This window comes from Poecilia latipinna, unplaced genomic scaffold (assembly GCF_001443285.1).
Source record: "Poecilia latipinna isolate Pla-1442-1.1 unplaced genomic scaffold, P_latipinna-1.0 Scaffold711, whole genome shotgun sequence".
Taxonomy (NCBI): Eukaryota; Metazoa; Chordata; class Actinopteri; order Cyprinodontiformes; family Poeciliidae; genus Poecilia; species Poecilia latipinna.
The window spans coordinates 253,451-260,118 of record NW_015113327.1 but is presented as its reverse complement, the minus strand read 5'-3'; the positions used below and the strand labels follow the sequence as shown (position 1 = coordinate 260,118).

Here is a 6,668-nt window from a genome sequence, read left to right as displayed (position 1 = left end):
CTCTATTTCCCGCAAATTGGGATGTATAAAGGAAAGGTGTGCAGGCACATGCGGCTTTATACATCCGGATTATCCGGCACTTTTCTGAATTTGTCCATACGCCAAGTTTTAGTGTGAAAACCGCACACTCTTATGCATGAGCCCCCAGGTAATCTGGGTACATGGAAAAGTTTCTTCTTCAACCCTGAGAGACAAGCGGCTCCTCACATGATGGTAGTGTGATTGTGGTAGGGTTTGAAAGAGAAAGTAACTTAAAAGTGTTTGACAACATTGGTTTGTAATCTGTCATTTAAAACTGTTCAGCTTCTGTTACAGAGTAAACACACTCCTGCTGCTCTCGGGTGGCTGTGTGGGCGTGTTGATCTAACCAGTTCATTTTCTGAAAGTGCTAAGCCATGAGTAAGTGTTGTAGACAGCAGCGTCAAGGCGCATGAGCGTGCTGGTTTCAGTCTCTTTAACAAAAATACAATTTTAATGCATATTTATGTTACTGTCTTGCAAAAAATAAATAAATAAAAAACATGAGCCGTACATATAAATGTTAAAAAACAATTCACTGGCAGCTGATGCTGTTTTGTGTTATTATACTTACTGGTATGGCTTGTGAAATGTGCCTGACTGTTGAGATCACAAGTTATTTTGGGGCTCAAAATCTGAAACGTGTGGGTACTCCTAGACCTGTAGATAAAAATAACACTATGCACATAAAAACATACATGAACTACACACAATATTTACTATATAACTTGACTTTACCAATTGTCTCCTTGATCTCCACCAATCAATCACAGGAGAGAACAGAGACACAAGGGATAACCCATGCATAGAAAAGATGTGACAGCTCTCTGCAGATAGGCCATGGCAACATAATGCAAGGTAACCATGCCAACCACCACGTTGGCCATCTGGCCCCTCAGCTGAGGCGTCTTCAGATCAGTAAACCTTTTGAAGCAGCAGGTTGTCCTGCAGAGCATTTTCTACACTGTTTCGCAACCAAGGTTGTTACAGTTAACTAAGACTAATGAAATAATAAAAAGTGAAATTCAGAATACATTTTTATTAACTGAAATAAATAAAAACAGTAATTATTGGGGGAAAACTACAACTAACTTGAACTATATTGTGTGATTATAAAGCAAAGATACTGAAAAAAAAATTGTATTATAAATTCATGTATTTAATAGTCGTTTGAACTGATGAGAAATTGTCCCCCCTCCCACACACACACACAGACTGACTTAAACTACACGCACAAGTAGTTCAGCAAATTGCGTTACTCCATAATCCTCTCGGCAGCACTTACGTTAGTCTACAAAATTGCGATAGCAAAAGTTTGGAAAAAGCTCCAGAGTCAGTTGATTGTTCAATAATAATTGAATACATTTGTTGAAATAATGTCTTCTGTTGAGTACTCATTGCCCAAAAGCACAAATAATGACATTAAATTAAATAATGGCCTTTTTAATTCTGCACCTAGAGATGAACAAAATTATGAAAAACTAAAACTACTAATGAAAACCAAACTAAAATTAAACAATATCTAACTAATAAATATTAGCAGACACACTCTAGAATAAAATAAAAACTAAATCAATTAGGCTAACAAAAAGTGACAACAAAATAAAACCAACATAAAATGAAACACCCAAAACTACTTTAATCCTGATTGCAACAACTTCTAATGTGCTTGTGCAGGTTGTTTGTAGAAGCTGCCCAATAGGAGGCTTGTAAAAATACAGGAAATTTTGTGGGATTTATATCCTAATATAAGTGGTAGAGGGAAATTTCCAGGTTTGTGTAATTGAGTAAAACAGTAAGTTGTATTGCACTTTTATTTGCAGTCCTATTTCATGATTGATGCCAATCACTTTAATCCATATAATTTCACAATAATGCACATAACGATACACTCAATATTAGAGAAGAGACACTAACACTAGATAATGTCTAATTTATACTCAAAGATGGATGCTGAGGAGAAAGCCCAGACAGTGAAGCAGCTGTGCAGTGAAGGAAGGACAGGGGAGTAGACAGGACCCAGCTGCAGGCGAAGGTTTGGTCCAGATCAAGTGTTTTCACTATACAAGTCTAACTCGCCCCCAGCAGAGAGAGGAGAGAGTGTGAGTGTTTACTCCAGCTATTTATTACATGGTGAAAAGAAATAAACAACTTTCTTAAGGTACGGTATGTAGCCTTTATAAAAGCATATGCTTCTTTACATAATTGTTAAAATTATCATAATTTTATGGCATTATAACATAAGACACAATCTGTGAAAAAAATTCAAGCTCCACTTTCTTCTCCCAGTGCTCCCAGCAGATATATGTTGCTGAGTCAGAAACAACCAATCAGAGCCAGGACAAGAGTCCTATCACGATGCTAAGTCCCTTGCTCTGTCTATGCTTCAGCTGGTTCGCCAAAAACATAGCTTTCCACTAATACTAAGGCCATAAGTAACAATGATGGCGGATAAACAGTTTTCCTGGAACAGTGAGTCATTTCTCCACCATCAGCACTTTCAGCAGCAAGTACATGAAGTTGCAGACAGAGTGTTTGTATAGCACAGCATGTGTCAGTATTGCAGTAGTGATCATTTTTGCCATGTCCAAATAATCTGTTATTGTCCAGCAGTACAACTATTACATCAGAAATATTTGATTTAAAGGGACAGTATTATGTAATCATGTTATAATGTTATTCCCTCATCAAAAACGTACCTGGAGTGTTTCCTTGATTCTTTCATGCATGTTTGATAAATCCTTTAATCTCCTGTGGAAATCATTCAGCCAAACAAAGTGCCTGGATGGACCTAACTCCACCTAAGAGGCAGAGCTTCTCCTTGGAGATGTAGTATATAAGCTTCCAAGCTTCCGGTTGACAAAGCACCTGTTTCCCCATGACTCCCCGACTCAGCTTCTTCAGACCAGCCAGCAGCAATTAGGAAATATCTGATGGAACTGTGCATCAGCTAAGCTCATAATAGGAGCTACTTCTCAGTGAAATGCAGGTAAAAACATTGTTAAAGGGTGAATGTTTTAATAACTTCCGGAAGGCAATGTTTCAGAAAGACCAGGAGTTTTAAAATAACAGAGACCCAATCTCAAGGCATTAATTAACACAGTCAAATTTCTATAAATTCATTTTTGACATATATGGCAGAACTGAAAGTAATTTAGTTACTCAATTATGTTATAAAATGTGCCCTTCAAACTAGGAAGTCAGTACCATTACACATAGTCATTAGGTGATTCAAATGTAACTACATCTTTAACATTTATTTTGCAGTAACCTTTGGAGTATACACAGTTTGGTAACTTGGTATATTAAAACAATGAATGAACTCCATCGTTATTTTAACCAGCCTCTCTTTATTTTAAACACACCAGAAAAATCAAATACATTTCATGGTTAAAGCAGTGGTGCTATGATAGACTGAACTCTCTGTGAACGTCCAACCCTAACTGACAGGAGAACACCCCCACACCCCTGAGATCAGTTACAGAACCAACATGTACCTGTCAAAAGGTCTAATTGCTGCCCCGCCTAAGCCCCCCCACAAACACACACACACCCCACACACACACACACAATGGTAGACCTATGCACACACATACACATATCTTTGCTTTCATTGCTTTCTGTTGGCTCAAGAAATCATCAGTTGTAAGAGTAGTGCTGTCTTGGGACGTCCTGTAAGTGGGAGCAGCAGCCTCATGCAGAGATGCTGCTATGGTACCAGGCTGTGTTGCTCTGTGATCAGAACCTGCTGGATTGGATTTAATAACTTCAGCGCTTTTGTTTTCAAACTCTGGATGTTAAACAGACTCAGAATTTACTATTTCAGCAGGTCCAATGAACCAACTCTGTGGGACTTACCCACAGGCTTCAGTTTCACAAAAAATATTTTACCTTTCACTTTGTGGTAAAATCATTATTATTATTATGGTGTTAATTTACAGTAAATGTCAGTCATAATTACATTTGGTAGATGCATTAATGGTGATTTATTGGATATCAGTTATTCGGTTTGTTTGTTCAAAGTGCTTTCTTAGGCAATGCGATATGTTTTAAAGGGCAACAATTATGTTGGTGCTAAAAATTTTCTCTCCCACTTATTATTTATTTTCAAAGCTTAAATAACTAATGTGACAATATCAACCAAATCTGCCAAACTTCAGCAGACTGATAGCATCTGCAATATTACAGAGAAGCAAAAGTACCCTGTAACAAATCGTGCAGAATACTCTGCATGTCAGTGTGTTTTTATCTACACTGTATACAGAAGCTCTGGCCTACAAAAACAGGTGTCTAGAGGTAAAAAAAAAAAAAACAACAATAAACACAACCTTTCAAATGTTAAAATAGCTTCTTTGAATAGTTTTGATTCTTTTTTCCAAACCCATATGTTAGTCATAGTGAAAAGGAAATTCACTACCTTTCAGTCTTGAGTTCTACTTGGCAGAATATTGTTGCTTTCATAAGGTTATACCCTTTTTTAATTTTTTTTATTTTTGGGTTTTTTAATGAGATGTGTTTCTTATTGGGCTTAAGATTATTTAAATGGAAACAAGACAAGCTCTAAAATGCAAGTACAAACAAAGAAAAAACATAGCACTAATTAAGATGTCTAAAAGCACAACAAAAAGCGCAATACCACCAAACTGCTAAAGACAAATTGTGGCAATCAGACATAACTGTAAAGTTTGTCCTTGTTTAAAAACTGCTTGATCTCATAAGATGAGATCAAGCATCAGAGATGATGCATATTTGTATTCTGCTAAAACAAAAAAAGGTTGTTCGTACATGCTTGAATGCTCCAGGAGTGTCTGAGTAAAATGTTTTAAGATGAAGAATAAGCAAAAAACAACAACAATTGAACTCATAAGGTGAAAAATCACCATTTGTATGGTGCACCCTGCAAAATCTCAAAAATATTTTCAGATTTTTTCTTTACTCTGAAAAAAAAATATCCAAGTTTGTCACATTCAGTTTTTTAAGAACATGACAGTGGTGTAACCTGAAACATTTCTTATCCAAGTTCTTAAGGCAGTTCAAACAATCCTAGCAAACCATCTGCTGCAACCACAGGCAACACAAAGGTCAACAGGCCAGAATATACCACTGATTTCAAAACCACAACTAGGCCATTTGAATCAAGACATGCTAAGTTTCAAAACTAGCTTATTTTAAAAAATTTTTCCCAACAGTTGTGTGACATATCTTGTCCAGTGGTGGTGCAACAGAATACAAGTATCAAGGCATTAGTGAAACACATGCAATGTCCTATCTACACTTAAAACCCTGGAATCAGCAGAGCACGGTCGCATTTAACTCCTTCATCACACAAAACACATACCGACGCAGTGCAATCTGCAACCCATTTGTTGTGGATGGTAGGAAATTTATTTTCCAGTTCATCTGTAAAGGTACACTAAGCACCAGCTGGAGCAGTCTGCTGTGTTCAATCTATACTCTGCATTTGCACCACCATTAACTCTAAACTAGCCACAGAAGCTTTGGGAGAAGAAAGGCTGTGGTATTCTACACAATGCGTCAGTCATTTTAAGGATTTCTATTGGTTCCCCAAAAAATGATTAAAAACCTGGGTGTTATCATCAATCAGTGATATCCCCCCTGGATCAAACTTGAAAATTGGACGTTATGTTGCTAGCACTTATTGGCGGAAGCAAGAGCATCGCACAACATAAATAATCACCTGTCTGAAATACGGTGCATTTAACGGTAAAACATAATTTAACAAAGCTTCGAGGCAGATAATTTGCCTCAAATTTTAATAATTGAGGTACTTGAATTATTTGAGAAACAGTGACAACCCTAATTGATACATTGTTTATGTTTTATAACATTTAAAGAAATCCTTTCAACATTTTAAGCTAGGAAAGGTAAAGACTGCTGGGACTTCACATTTGTTGCAAGACCTAACAGAGTATTATTTTGAAGTGAAGCAGATTAATATTTGTCATCTCTTTTAAAGACTTGTCTAAAGAGCAAGCATTGCTAACATAAATTTTTCTGGATTATGTCAGAGTTCCAATACTAGATTTGTTAAACAAAAAAATAAAGTAAAAAAATAATAATAAAAAAAGGATTTTAGGAGAAAATCATTACTTTAGTTATTTTGAAAGATCCTCTCAGATATAAAATTGGAGTTGATCTTTCAAACTCCAATATAAATGGGAGTATATACTCCAAATGTTCTCCTCCATGGTGTCACCAGTTGTGCAGCGTGTCCTGATGAAGTATTGTCAAGTCTGACATCTTCAATTTTGGAACCTCAAACTGAACCATAGTATAGAAGTTCAGTTTCTGTAGTGTAGTGGTTATCATTTTGCTTAACACGCAAAAGGTCTCTGGTTATGAACCAGACAGAAACAGATTTTGTGGGTTATGCTTGTCACAGGGTGTAAGTGAGACAAGAAGACTCGAACGCCTTAGTGATGGTTCACATCCCAATCGACTTTAATTCAGGAATCTTTGGAATCAAGACTATATCACTTTCATTGACAGTTGTAGGTTCTATGGTGTGGTGGTTAGCACTCTGGACTTTGAATCCAGTGATCTGAGTTCAAGTCTTAGTAGAACCATTTGTCGCTTTCCTGACCTCTTCAATACATTTTTTGATCTCAGTTTTAATTTATGGACTATTG

General features: G+C 36.6%; 1 non-coding gene across 1 annotated transcript; it reads left to right on the top strand.

Annotated features, from left to right (window-relative positions):
- Window positions 1-6,533: 6,533 nt before the first annotated feature.
- Window positions 6,534-6,605, top strand: trnaq-uug (transfer RNA glutamine (anticodon UUG)). The gene has a single exon. It is a non-coding gene; the product is annotated as a tRNA-Gln (tRNA).
- Window positions 6,606-6,668: the final 63 nt, after the last annotated feature.